This window comes from Heterodontus francisci, chromosome 1, assembly GCF_036365525.1.
Source record: "Heterodontus francisci isolate sHetFra1 chromosome 1, sHetFra1.hap1, whole genome shotgun sequence".
In the NCBI taxonomy this organism is placed as follows: Eukaryota; Metazoa; Chordata; class Chondrichthyes; order Heterodontiformes; family Heterodontidae; genus Heterodontus; species Heterodontus francisci.
In genome coordinates, this window is record NC_090371.1 from 114396892 (window position 1) to 114412240 (window position 15349).

Sequence of the window (15349 nt, forward strand, 5' to 3'; positions counted from 1 at the left end):
AGACATTACACTTTGTTACAGATACAAAACCACTTTTTAAAGAGGGAAAGAAAACCAATTCATTGGCCTTAAAACATATGGGCAAAGTAAGTAGCTACAATTGCCTGGATTTGTGTATATACAACAGTAGCTTCAAACGTTCAACTAAGTATCACAAAAATGCTCGTGACCTCAGACTACCTGGAGCAATGCCATTGGAGATCCACTAAGAAAATAAAAAGTTTATGTATATTAAAGATTTGCCTGCAAACTACTGACTAAGATATAACAGACTTTTCAGAACAATGTTTTGATACAAGATGCTACTAACAGCCATCCTAATTATTCTCCAGAGCCTTACGTGTTGGAAGATTACAATCTGTGAAGCATTTTTATCATTTAGCTTTGCTGTAACTCATGGTAACTGCTCATGTGCACTTCTCATCTGCCAGAAATCAATTGATGATTTCACCTAGAAATAATGGAACAGGACCACATTATCTGAAGTCAAATTCTCTTGTATACAATGGTCCAAACAGTTATTAACATTTTTAAACAATTATTTTAATATCTGCAATACTGACAATATTTTTCTTGAATCTGTAAAAGCTGCATTTTTAATCCACTGATTTTTGTGATATGAACAACCTTTATTGCTCCTCAGTGTTTATGAGTAAAGCCATGGAGAATATCATTGGGTACATTTTTGAATTCAGTGCTCCCAGCAGAGAACTTTTCGCACCAGTAACATAAATTAGATAACTGGGCGAGTGCTAAAGATAAAAATTTATGATTCCAGATCAGCTATTACCATATTGTCTATAATCCAGGTTAACAGATCAGCGAAGTACTGAGGAAGTGCTACACTGTTGAAGGTGCCATCTTTCAGATGAGATGTTAAAGGTCTGCTCTCTCAGGTAGATGTAAAAAAATGTCATGGCATTATTCGAAGACCATGGGAGTTCCCCTGATGTCCTAGTCAATACTCATCCCTCAACCAACATTACTAAAACAAATGATCTAGTCATGCATCTCAGGGGATGGGGACGAGATGAGAGGGATAAAAGGAATGGTATGGATATGGCCATGAGAGGGATCTCATGGACAGGATGGGATGGGAATTTAAAGAAGTATTGTTGCACTAAAGACACTAATTTCACCACAAATTTTTTGGGGTCTGTGCTAGTAAAGTATAATAGTTACTTACTCAGTGACAAGACTGATGCATTGTGAAATGAGCTTGAAGAAATGCCAGAATGTTCAAGTTTTCCAGGACCTGCTGCATTTACTACTTTACATAACACTGCATTTCTGCAGTGTTCAGTTCAAACACAAGATGCTGCGACTAGAGACATGAAGTATTGCAACAGTACAATATTTATATTTCCTTGCATGTCAATCTTTATAAAAATCAACTGCGAGTTGTTTCTGGATTCTTCTCTTCACCCTCACTATTAGTGAGTGTACATCTGCAAGCATATATGTATGTGTGTGTTTGTAAATACACAAACATTACTTAATAATAGTAAAAATGTAATTTTTTTAAAGTTGGCTATTTCAAAACTGCAATCAAGCAAAGGAACTTCAGGACTGCATGATGGCATAAACCTCATCGCCAAAAACCTAAAATACCTAGCATCTTCCTAAATAAAAAGTGAATGCTGGAAATAAATAACAGAGCCATTAACATCTGAAATGAGAGAAGGCAGGTTAATATTTCATAAGGAGCCTCTTCCAATGAAGAATCCACACCCAACCAACCTATCTTTTCTCTTTCAGGTATTGTTGGACCTCCTATAGATTTCCAAAAGTTTCTGTTTTATTTCACCTAGAATCATAACTTAGGTCAAAACAAACATGTCAGTACTCCGATGAAGGGTCACTGACCCGAAACGTTAACTCTGCTTCTCTTTCCACAGATGCTGCCAGACCTGCTGAGTGGTTCCAGCATTTCTTGTTTTTATTTCAGATTTCCAGCATCCGCAGTATTTTGTTTTTATTATTATGTCAGTACTCAGTATTGGTAAATACTTTGCAGTTTATGTAAGGATTAAACAAACATAGTACCTTGTAAATTACCATGGACCAATATCTGCCCTAAGTGCTGAATAAAGGAATAATATGTAATTAATTTCACAACCTCTTTTGATGGGAAGTAATTCAAATATATTTTCGTTAAAATGTTTATTAATGTATTTCATGGCAGCCATACAATATATTTTCCCTGGTGTTGCATTTGGTGCCAAGACTAAAAGGTACTTGGTCTCTGAAGTAGCCTAAATGCAGTTTCATTGATCTTTAGACTGACACAAATTCTATTTCTCCCTTCCAATTCTCCATTTCAATCCAGGTCACTTTGAGCTGAAATTGCTAAGTTAAAAATATTTTTTCACTATGAACTTATTCACGTAGCATTAAGTGACCCTTAATCATCAGAGTTTTCCTTAATAAGGATGCATCTATTCTAAAGCGAGGTAACTAGTATCTGCCTTTCTCCATTGATGAAATGGATATGTTACTAATACTGGGATGAAGCAAACTCTAATTCAGGGTGCAGTTTGGAATAAATGCCAATACAAATGTGCGGACACGAGTTGTACAGTACCTGGAATTGCTGTGTTACCCCGCCCCAAGCAACATTCATGGTTACTGGATTCAAATACAACAATGTCATATAATTAACGCAAATTGGAAACAGCCTCAAGTGTAATAACCGAGTCTACTATTGATATGACTCTTTTCCCATACAAGGGATTACCCAAAGCTTGCACTGAACTCAACTTAAACGCACCAAGCACTTCCACCTGCGCTTCACATGTGGAGCATCTCAACCTGTCAGCAACACAAAACAAATTAATAATTCAAAAAAAGGATTCTCTCTTTGCATCGTCTAATTTGCACTTTTAATTGAGGTTTGACTTTTCGTTTTACGTTCCTTGCTGACTGTGAATGTTAATAGAACACATTTCCAGTGGTTGTCGGATCTCTGGCGGCGACCACAGAAATGGTGAGGAGCCATCGCCTGTTTACAAACAGAACGCAACGGAGCGGGAGACCGGGGGAGGCGGCAGCAGGGGCGCTGTACCCCACCCCCGCAGGAGCTGCAGTCAGCCCGGTATTGGCTTGGGTTTTGGTTCGGCTCGGCTTCATTGTGCCCCGGTGAGCAAGTGATGCAAAGCTGCTTTGAATGGCTTACCCACACACAGCTGGATGACATAGGCGTAGTAGGACCAGCAGGCGATGAGCCCGATGAAGAGGACGGGGATCCAGTACAAGACTCGTTGACACCTCTTCAGGGTACGGGAACGCGAAGGCGCCATCTTCTCCTCAGCAACAGAGCTTTTCTCCTCTTTTGCTGGTGCTAGTGTTGGTGGAGCGGCGGCTGGGCTGAACTGAGCAACTGCTCCGTGCTGCCTGACTGAGAGCTGGGGCCCGCCACCGTGACGTGCGGTGAACACTGCACAGCGCAAACAGGGCTAAACCCTGTCAGCTGGCACTGCCACCCCGCACATCACATGCCATATAATAGATTATATTAATATAACATATAGAAATCAATCAGTGGAGGATTTTTTTCTTTTTTGAAGGCACATTAGCATCACGGCAACCATATTTAATGAATTACAATGTGTTTAGAATTCAAGTTGATTATGATAATTTACCTCTAAAATTGGCAACAATACAACGCATTATACCTGAGCTCATTTAGGACCCGCTGGTAAAGTTAAGTGGTTACATTTTCCCTGAAATAAAACCGCAGTCATTCCAGTGTAATTCATTATGTTTATGTATGTGAATGAACTCTACTTTAGCATCGACATGTTTTGACCATAATTCGATCTTTTTGAGCATCAGTGTTCTGTTCTCATTCCACGATGGTTAATTTATCGATTACTTGGAGGATGATACAGTTGCCCACTCGTCCCGGCTCTTCCCCCCTCCCCCTCCCCAAAAAAAAATCTTTTGGGGCTACCAATTTGCAGAAGACAACTGTGGTTAGCTGAAAACTTCAGTACGGAAAAAAGTAATGAAATGCTGGATGATTATAAAAATTGTCCTGTTTGCCATGTAAATGTCATCATGGATAAGAACTAAGCAATTTCTCATTATAGCCACACAATCATTAACTCTGCCTTAATAACTCAAGGTGGTATTGCTAAGAATCTGTTATTTTAGAAATCTTGTGATCGATTAGGTTGTTTGCAAGCCTGGTTCCCACTTGAACTCAAAACTGAACTTAAACCCACAAGTCCGACTATTATCAAACCAACTCAACTATGCTGAAAACATAATGCATGCCTTTATCAGACTTGACTATCACAAGGCTCTTGTTGTTGGCTTCCCATCCTCCACCCTTCATAAACTCCAACTTGCCCAAAATTGCCAGTTATATTCTGTCCTGCAGAGTCCTGCTTATCCAACATCCCCTCCTCCCTGGGCTGCACTGGTTCACAATTCCCCAAAGCAGTATATTTAAATTCCTCACTTGTCTATTAATCCCTCCACGGCTTCTTCCTAACCCAGCTCTATTATTACTTCCAGCCCCTCATTCCCTCCAGGTTGTTCCATTCTTTTGACTCTGGCATCTTGCGCATCCCTGACTCTCTCTGCCTCACCGTTGGCTGCACAGTCTTCAGTTACTTTGGTTCTACTCTCTGGAATTCCACCCTTTGCCCTCTCTGCTTCCATCTCTTTCTCCACCTTTAAAAATCTTACCCAAATCCATCTTTTCAAGCAAACTTTCAGTCACTCTACCTTAATCTCTCCCTTCCTGGCTCAATTTTGGTTTACTTATGCATATTTGTGAGCATCTTGGAACAATTCTTTACATTAAAGATGCTTATAGAATTGCTTGTCTTTGTTGTATATTGGGAGGAACTAGTAAAGCAAGACATACACCAAGATGGTCAGATCACATGTTTAATGATGTCATCACACACTGGGCATGCTCATAACATAGGAATACATTACACAGCTTCCCCCTTTAAAAACATGAATAAACTATTTACAGGTAGACTATACAACTTCAAAAACAAATAAATCTTTGAGAATATGCACACTTGGCAAAATAGCAACTGACACTTTTTCTTTAAATGATACCTATAAACCAAGTCTAACAACCGGTTTACAAAGGACTGAAGGTAGGCGGCGAGATTCAAAAATGGCGTGGCACACATGCGGGATTTACTCATGGGTGCGTCACGATATTAAACGCAGCAGCTCATTTACGTGGCGGGACGGACCGGCAACACCCCCCCCCCCCCATGACATGCAGGGGGTGGGCATTCGTCCCCGGCTACAGCATCTGGCGCCATTGTGCTGGCGCCAACGCCATTTTTAAAGGGCTTCCGGCGCTTCGATGTAATTTAAATTTTTAAAGGGAAAGTTCAATAAAATAGATTTTAAAAAATGACACACATGTTTCCAGCTCCTCTTCCATCCCCCCAATGACAATTCCTTGCCTTCTCCATCCCCCAAAACACTTATCTTGTGTACCTGACCTCTCCCCCAACAAAGTGCACAAACTTTTAACTTTACCCCTCCCCACCACCCCCTCCACCAATCACACTAGTTTGAGCCCATTACCTGACACCTACCCTGAAAACCTACCTCCTCCCCCCTCCCACCAGTGTCCCACATTGAATCTCTGGATGGAGATCCAAAGGCGCGGGAGTCTCAGCAACCGACTGGAATATCAGAGCGGGATGGCCAGTGGCAGCAGGTAAGGCATTAATTAATTCATTAGCACCATTAACATATCTAAATTTTGGCCCTGTCGCCGAGCTGTGGTGGGGGGGGCACCACTTGGCCTCGCTGTTGCCAGTAATATGCAGCGGGTCTTCCCGGCGGGCCTCTCCCGGAGGTATTTTCCGGGCCCCTCTGCCATGACCCCTGACGTTGGTGGGGGAGGGGGTGCAGCAGTAAAATTCAGCCCAAAGTCTTCCTGATCTTACAGGTTTTGGTGTAGAGTCAAGTTTTGAACTGTCTGGTTTCAGTTCAGGACTTACAGAAGATCTTGTTTTTTTTTCTGAAACTGGTACTTCAAACACTGAAGTCTAAATTGGTTCATACTCTGGCAAATGCTAGCTATCAAGTAGGTTATGCTCAAGTATTGGATCATCCCTCGCTGGGATCATGTGATCTATGTGAACACTTTTCCACCAATTTCAACTAAGTATCTCTTATAATCACAAACATCTATATTTCCATGTTCCACTTGTGTGACTTGTGAGGGGAGCTTAGAACACAAACGCTTCATTTATCCTGAAACTACATTCTCTTTTGTTTGTGTCGTACTGACATTTTTGACTGCAGTGTTTTCATTCAATGTTAGCAGTCAAATTTGGTAGAAATAAACTCAAAACGTGTTCTTACTCTTCACTTCCTTAAGAGCTCAGCAGGGGTATACCCTGCAGCTGAGGGTGAAGTTGTTCTATACTTCAGCAGAAAATTAGTTAATCTCTGTTTCATACTGAAACTTCAATATCCATGCAGCACTTGTTTCTTGAGTGCTTCCTTATCTATTCTTACAGATCTTTCTGCTGCTCCATTTGATGCCGGATGATATGGAGAGTGAGGGTATGTTTGTTGCCATTTTGATTTATGTAATTCTGAGACACAGCAGAACAAAATTGAGGGCCATTATCTGAGACAAACAATTCCAGTAAACAATGACAAGCAAAAATGGATCATAACTCGTCCAGTGTACTTTCAGCATTGGTGTTTTGACCAACATGCTTCACTTCAATTCACTTAGACTGACTGTTAATAAGCACCAAGAATTTCCTTTTTGCAAAAGTCTACATGCTGTTACGGCCACATGGTGCGATGTGGATGGTTCCCACTGTTCAACTGTCCATCTGACTGCAGCACGTGTATTTGTATGAAGAGTTTAGCCCATTGATGTTTTATTTTTCAAATAAACAGAGAGCAATCGGTTTTCTTGTAGGTTTTAAAAGCAGAAAGTCAATTCTTTATTGATCAATACGTCTTATCCTGAAATTGTTGCAACCGCATCCACTCATGCATTCACACACACAAAAAGAAACAGATAGAGAAGGAAAAGAAGTACGTGGGTTTTAGTGGGGGAGAAGGGTTACGATAAACCTGTTGAATTCTCTTGAGACTCAACATACGAACATACGTACATATGAACATATGAATTAGGAGCAGAAGTAGGCCATTCGGCCCCTCCCATCTGCTCCGCCATTCAATAAGATCATGGCTGATCCGTTTGTGTTTCAAATTCCACACTCCCATCTTCTCCGATAAGCCTTGATTTCCTTGCCTAACAAGAATCTATCTACCTCCGCCTTACAAATATTCAGTGACCCCGCCTCCACCACCTTCTGAGGCAGAGAGTTCCAAAGTCGCACAACCCTCTGAGAAAAATTCTCCTCATCTCTGTCCTAAAAGGGCAACCCCTAATTTTAAAACAGTGCCCCCTAGTTCTGGACTCCCCCACAAGAGGAAACATCCTTTCCACATCCACCTTGTCCAGACTGTTCAGGATCTTATAAACTTTAATCAAGTCTCCACTCACTCTTCTAAACACCAGTGAAAACAAGCCCAGTCTGTGCAACCTTGCCTCATAAGACAATCTGCTCATTCCAGGTATCATTCTAGTAAACCTCCTCTGAACTGCCTCCAATACATTTACATCCTCCCTTAAATAAGATGACCAAAACTGCACACAGTATTCAAGATGTGGTCTCACCAATGTCCTATATAACTGAAGCATAACATCCTTACTTATATTTTCAATTCTTCTCGTAATGAAGTATAGCATTCCATTAGCCTTCTTTATTACCTGCTGTACCTGCATACTAACTTTTTGTGACACCTGCACTAGAACACCCAGGTCCCTCTGTACTTCAGAATTCCGCAGTCGTTCTCTGTTTAAGTAATACTCTGCTTTTTTATTCTTCCTGCCAAAGTGAACAACTTCACATTTTCCCACATTATACTTTATCTGCCAGATTTTTTTGCCCTCTCACTCAACCTCTCTATCTTGGTCTGCAACCTCCTTATGTCCTCTTCACAACATACTTTCCTACCTAACTTTGCGTCATCTGTAAATCTAGCTGCCATGCCATCGCTCCCCTCATCTAAAACATTGATATAAATTGTAAAAAGTTGAGGCCCCAGCACAGACCCCTGCGGGACTCCACTCGTCACATCCTACCAATCAGAATAGGGCCCATTTATGCATACTGTCTGTTTTCTGCCAGCCAGCCAAACTTCTATCCATGCTAATATGTTACCCCCTACACCATGAGCTCTTACTTTAGGCTATAACCTTTTCTGTGGCACCTTGTCAAATGCCTTCTGGTAATCCAAGTACAGTACATCAACAGGCTCCCCTTTATCCACGACACATGTTACTCCTTCAAAGATCTCCAATAAGTTGGTTAAACATGATTTCCCTTTCACAAAACCATGCTGACTATTCCCGATTATCTTGGGTTTTTCTAAGTGCCCAGCGACAACCTCCTTAATGACACCTTCCCCACAACTGACGCCAAGCTAACTGGCCTATATAGTTACCTGTTTTTTGCCTCCCCCACCATCCCCCCCGTGAATATTTGCTACTTTCCAGTCCGATGGAACCTTACCAGAATCTAGCGAATTTTGAAAAATTAACACCAACGCTTCTACTACCTCATTAGCCACCTCTTTTAAGACCCTAGAATAAAGTCCATCAGGATCCAGGGACTTGTCAGCCCGCAGCTCCATCAGTTTAGTCAGTACCGTTTTCCTGGTGATTGTAATTTCACCAAGTTCCTCTCTTCCTTCCACCTCCTGATTTGCAGCTTTTGCCGGAATGTTTTTTGTATCCTCTATAGTGAAGACAGAAGCAAAATATTTGTTCATTGCATCCGCCATTTCCTTATTATCTACTATTAGCTTCCCATTCTCACTCTCTAGAAGACCAACACTCATTTTACTTACTCTTTTCTCTTTTAAATACCTGTAGAAACTCTTGGTACCCATTTTTACATTTCTAGCTAGCTTCCTCTCATACTCCTAATTTCTTTCTCCTGATCAACCTTTTGGTCATTCTCTGCCGTTCTTTATATTTTGACCAATCATCTGAACTTACACTCATCTTTGCACAATTATATGCCTTTTCCTTAAATCTGATGCTTTCCTTAACTTCTTTAGTTAGCCACAGATGGTAGGTCCTCCCCTTAGAATGTTTCTTTATAGTAGGAATATACTTATTCTGAGTATTCTGAAATATCCCCTTAAATGTCTGCTACTGTTTCTCTATTGATCTGTCTCCAAGCCTAGTAACCCAGTTCACTTCAGCTAGCTCAGCTTTCATGCCCACATAGTTGACCTTATTCATGTTTAAAATACTAATCAGACTCACTCTTCTCTCTTTCAAACTGGATGTAAAGTTCAATCATATTGTGTTTGCTGCTACCTAGAGGTGCCTTTACTGTGAGGTTATTAATTAATCCTGTTACACTACACAATACCAAGTCTGGTTGGTTCCAGAACATGCTGCTCCAAGAAATTATCTCAAAAGCATTCTATAAACTCCTCATCCAGGCTACTATTGCCAATCTGATTTTTCCAGTTTATATGTAGATTAAAATCACCCATGATTATTGCCGTCCCTTGTACACAAGCACCCAATATTTCTTCTTGTATACTGTGTCCTACATTGTGATTACTGTTCGGGGGCCTGTAGACCACTCCCACAAGTGACTTCTTTCCCCAATACTCCTCATCTTCACCCAAACTGATTTTACATCCTGATGTCCCAAACCAAGGTCATCTCTAACAATTGCACCAATGCCATCCTTGATTAACAGTGCTACCCCTCCACCTTTACCTAGCTTCCTATTCTTCTTGAATGTCATACACTCCTCAATATTCAGGATCCAATCCTTGTTGTTCTGCAGCCACGTCTCCATAGTGGCTATCTATGACTCTATCAGATCATATTTATTTACTTTAATGTGCGCTATCAGTTCATCTACTTTGTTATGAACGTTCCGTACATTCAGATACAGAGCCTTTAGTTTTGTCTTTTGTTATCTTTGTAACATCAACTCTCAACTGCTGGTGTGTTCTTAGATTTTTTCTCTCTGCCCCTTTCTGCCATTCTCTGACCTTCATTTCCCATATTACTATTCTGCATTCCTGCCTTGACTCTACCCCTTGATTTGCTACATCTACTCAAGCTTGTTCTCAGCTCCCTTGTTTAGTTTAAAGGCCTCTTTACTTCCCTAGTTATACGGTTTGCTCAAACACTGGTCCCAACACGGTTCAGGTGCAGACCATCCCAATGGTATAGCCCCCACTTTCCCCAGTACTGGTGCCAGTGCGCCACAAACCAAAACCCACTTCTCACACACCAGTCTTTGAGCCATGTATTAATTTCACTAATCTTATGTGCTCTCTGCCAATTGGCATGTGGCTCAGGTAATAATCCAGAGATAATTACCCTTGAGGTTCTGCTCTTCAATTTGGTGCCTATCTCCTCAAGCTGTCTAAGCAGAACCTCTTTCCTAGTCCTACCTATGTCGTTGTTACCTACATGGACCATGATAACTGGATCCTCCCCCTCCCACTCCAAGTTCCTGTCCAGCCCTGAGCAGATGTCCCAAGTCCTGGCACCAGGTAGGCAACACAGCCTTCTGGACTCACGCTCTTGGCTGCACAGAACAGTGTCAATCCCCTTCACTATACTATCCCCTACTACCACTACATTCCTTTTTGCTCCCCCCACTTAACTGTCTTCCTGTACCACAGTGCCATGGCCAGTCTGCTCTTCCACCTTGCAGACCTTGATTTCGTCTACACAGGTTGAGAGCACCTCAAACCTGTTTGACAATTGCAAAGTCTGAGGCTCCTCCACTACTGTCTGCTCAGTCCCTTTACTTGCCTCACTCATGGTCACATCCTCTTGTCCCTCACTGCCAACCAAAACAGATGACACTTTTCTAAGAGGTGTGACCATCTTCTGGAATAAAGCGTCCAGGTATTTCTCCCCCTCCCTTATGTTGTGCAGTGTTTGCAGTTTGGCTTCCAGATCAATAATCCAGATCCGGAATTCCTCTAGCTGCTTACACTTTCTGCAGACGTGTTTGTCCTGGATTGCCTTGGCATCCAAAAGCTCCCACATATCACAGCTGCAACATAACACCTGTCCTGCCATTGTTACTTATGCTATTAGTTAATTTACTTTATTTACTTTCTTAATTAACTTAGAATAATTCCTATGTATAGTAGAATTTACTGAGCTTATTAAATGCTAGTACCGCCTACAACTAAAGTTATACTTTTCTTAATTACACAGATATGTGTTTTAACTATTTATTTTAATAATTTTATCTTTTATTCATTTTATTTTATATTTTGTTTATTTCCTTTTCAAGTGTTAGTTTTTTTTATAGATTTACCTGAACTCCAGTGTCCTAAGCTAGCTATTCACACATTGTCCCTTGCAAGAAGCACTTACTGGCCAATCAACTCACTAATTTCCTGTGATGTCACGGTTGTTTTTTCACTCAGTTCTCCAGCAGCTTAAATGGCTCCAGGTGACTGCTTCTGCTCTGCTCCAGGTAGGTAAGGCCACGGTCCAATCCCCGGGCTGTATTTATGGTGCTCCCGACTGCCTCCGCTCTGCTCCAGGTAGGAAAGGTTCTAGATAGTTGCAGGCCTGAGATGATTGTAGATTTCTCTCTTGATGGAAGGGTCTGTTGAAGCTGGTGGGTCATGTACAGTTCTCTTTGCTGTATAATGTAGATGTTGGATTTTTTTTTCAGCAGGGCATTTGCTTTTCTGTCTTGCTGGAATGCCAACTGTTACAAGTAGCTTCACCTTCTGGGTCAGTCTCTCTCTCTCTCTCTGGATGTCTTTTTTTTAAAGGTAACACTGTGTCACCTCTCACCTCCTGTTAGGAGACACTCTGGTTTCTTTCCCATGGTGATCGCACAATAGCCCAGGATGTGGCTACTTCACACCTCCTTTGTTTTAGAAGAAGACAATCAATTCTGAAATGTTTTTAGGATAGGTGTCAGATGGGTTTCTGTCATGCCAACTTGCTTTGTTGAATGATAATTTTCTTTAATCCACTGACTGGAGATCTGAATTAATATTTTTTGAAGACATTTTAAAAAGAACAGATAAAAAAGATGACTTTGCTAGAAGCTTAAGATGGCCATCTAATTTGCAACACTGTGTCCTACTTTGCAAGGCCTGTGAGGAGGGAGACGAAATGTCTGCTCATTTCTCAGCAAGAACCAAGACCCAGGAAGTTTAAGGGAACCACCTGTTCTTTTTAGCAAGAAGAGAAACACTGCTACCATGTTTGAATCACTGGGTGACTGTCATGTGACAAGCCCCTCCCCATCTGTGGTTTTAAGCTTGTGTTTCTCTGCAGCAGAGGAGAAGCTTCTGGACTCCATCGCATGCAGACCTAAGTGGAGGTCTCTCTCTCCATTCTAGCTTGAAAGCTTCAAATCCTGCGTGTTGACTGAACACCTTTGCATGCTGTGGCACAATCAGAAGCCCCGTTGCGAGAAATCATCTGCATCACTGTCTGCAAGAGACCCTCCAAACCAGTTATTTACCTCCTCAAACTAAAAGCCTCAGGACCACTGAATTCAGCTAGAAGCCAGCCGAATCACCAAATGCCACAGGCTGTATAACCCTTTTTTCCCTCTGGATGCTAACTCAACCAATCTACCTTTCCCCACTCTTCAACCTATTTGTGTGTGTGTAAACCTCCAGTGTGTATGTGAGTGAAACTTGGTACTTAGTTTATTATTTTCATTAGTTCAGTTTATGTACAATAAACTCAAGAAAACCTGTCTGATTGGTTCTTGTTATGAACATAACAAGTAAGTAATCAAACGCCTACCGAATTGGCCAGTACATCCACTTTAAGAAAGAATTAAACCTGTTGTGGTCAAACAAGGTGAGGGAAAAGAGGGAAGCCCTTCGACTCCTTCTCACTAAACCATAACAGAAAGTTCGGGGCTCACGTCTGGGATCAAACCCATAGACAAACAGGAAATTGGAAACGAGAAACCAAATTGATCCATAGCAATAATTAAAAACCTTCGTTGCAGGTTTTCTTGTAGTTTTCAGTGCTAGAGTACTAAATTGTCCCCATTCAAGTCACTACTTTCCTCAAACAGAGTGGAGTAATTTGAGCCATGTTAAAAGCCCTATCTGTTGAAGAGTTGAGGAATGTAACTGGGCAGTTAGAGATTACTATCCATTCAAAAGCAAATCCTAAAACTTGTGGTCAACCATTTTAAAATTGAAACTGAAGAGCTGGAGACAGGCATAGGATCTGAAACAGACAAAGTAAAATTAGCTAAGGTACAGCTTCACTGTTGCTGGGTCAAAATCCTGGAACTCCCTTCCCAACAGCACTGTGGAAATACCTACCCCACATGAACTGCAGTGGTTCAAGAAGGCAGCTCACCACAACCTTCTCAAGGGCAATTAGGGATGGGCAATAAATACTGGTTTAGCCAGCGATGGCCACATCCCATGAATGAATAAAAAAAACTAGAACAGAGAAGACTAGAATTAGAATTCCAGAAGGAGAAAGTGCAGAGAGAGTTTCAGGAAAGGGAGAAAGAAAGAGCTTGCCATAGAGAGAAACAGGAGAGAGAATTCCAGGAAAGGGAAAAAGAAAGGGAGGAAAGTGAAAAAAAAGAGATTTCCAAAGGGAGTTAAGGCAGCTCGAAATGTATAGGGGAAGACCCAATACAACCGGTGAAGGCACCAACAGTGACAAAGTTACCCCTAGCTTAGGACAGGGTGCTGAGCTCTTAAATTTCTCTCAGTTAACACCAAAGTTCAATGAGGGGGATGTGGAAGCATTTTTCATCTCTTTTGAAAAGCTTGCAAAGCAGCTGAAGTGGCTGGCAGAGAGCTGTACAGTTATTGCAAAGCAAACTAACAGGAAAAGCCCAACAAGTTTATTCACTGTTACCTGATGAGAGTTCATCAGACTGTGAGACAATTAAAAATGCTATCCTGGGTGCGTAAATGCTAGTACCGAAGGCATACCGCCAAATATTCCGAACCCTCCGAAAGCAGTCTGAACAAAGTTTGAAAGAGGTAAGCAGCTTGCTTTTGACCAGTGGATGCGAGCACTTAAGTCCACCTATGAAAACCTTAGAGAGGTGATCCTCCTCAAGTAGTTCAAAAACTTGCTTCCTCTTTCCATAAGAAACCACGTGGAGAAACAAAAGGGTCCAAGAGCCAGGCAGGCAGTAATCCTTGCTGATGATTATACACTTATTCACAAGCCCTTGCGCCAAGGGAAATCCTTCCCGAGTCACCTCCAAAAGCCTGTAAAGGATAGAAGGTGGGAGGATGATAGGAGGATGAATAGCCATGAGCGAGAAGGGAGAGCTGGAAACATAGGGGGCCCTCCTCAGGCCAAAGAGGAAGGTGCTGAGAACAGGAGCCCAAAAGCCTGTATGTATCTATTGTAACAAAGCAGGTCACCTTCGAGCTGACTGCCAGAAGTTATGGGGGAAACCCATAGTTTTAGTCAGGGTACAACAGACCAGTGCAGGAAAAGGGGCCCTGATGGAAAGCACAGCAGACCGGTTAGTTACAGTTACAGTTACAGAGATACAGCACTGAAACAGGCCCTTCGGCCCACCGATTCTGTGCCGAACATCATTGATACTAATCCTACACTAATTCCATATTCCTACCACATCCCCACCTGTCCCTATATTTCCCTACCACCTACCTATACTAGGGGCAATTTATAATGGCCAATTAACCTATCAACCAGCAAGTCTTTGGCTTGTGGGAGGAAACCGGAGCACCCGGAGGAAACCCACGCAGACACAGGGAGAACTTGCAAACTCCACACAGGCAGTACTCAGAATTGAACCCGGGTCGCTGGAGCTGTGAGGCTGCGGTGCTAACCACTGCGCCACTGTGCTCGCCCGTCAGGCTGTGACTTTAACTGCGGCAGTAAAAGCCAATAAACCTACCATTGACAGTGCGGGAAACTTAACAAAATCCTTGAGAGTTACCAGGATTCTGTCCAGAGGAAAAGTGACCCCATACCCCTCAAGTGAGGAGAGTAAGCCCATAGTCATACTTCGGGATACAGGGCTATCCAATCCCTTCTGCTGGGAAAAGGCATCACCTTTCCCCAACAGAGTGCACTGAATGCTAGAGTGCTAGTGTATGGTATCAGAGGAAAGTATACACCCATAACTTTATACTGGATGCACCTGGAGTGCAACCTTGTTTCAGGACCTGTAACTGTAGAGATTGTCCCAAGTTTACCTCTGGATGGGGTTGACCTGCTCTTGGGTAATGATCTGGTGGGCGAAGGTGGTAGCTTCCACAGTAGTTTTAGAAA

The 15349-nt window shown here is 42.1% G+C and overlaps 1 protein-coding gene across 1 annotated transcript in view; it reads right to left on the minus strand.

Moving 5' to 3' along the window:
* zdhhc2 (zinc finger DHHC-type palmitoyltransferase 2) overlaps positions 1–3224 on the minus strand; it is a 189273-nt gene extending 186049 nt beyond the window's left edge. The window contains exon 1 of the mRNA XM_068056501.1: positions 3176–3224. The gene's annotated coding sequence lies outside the window, so the exon portion shown is untranslated. The remainder of the gene's footprint in view (positions 1–3175) is intronic.
* Between the last annotated feature and the right edge of the window lie 12125 nt (positions 3225–15349).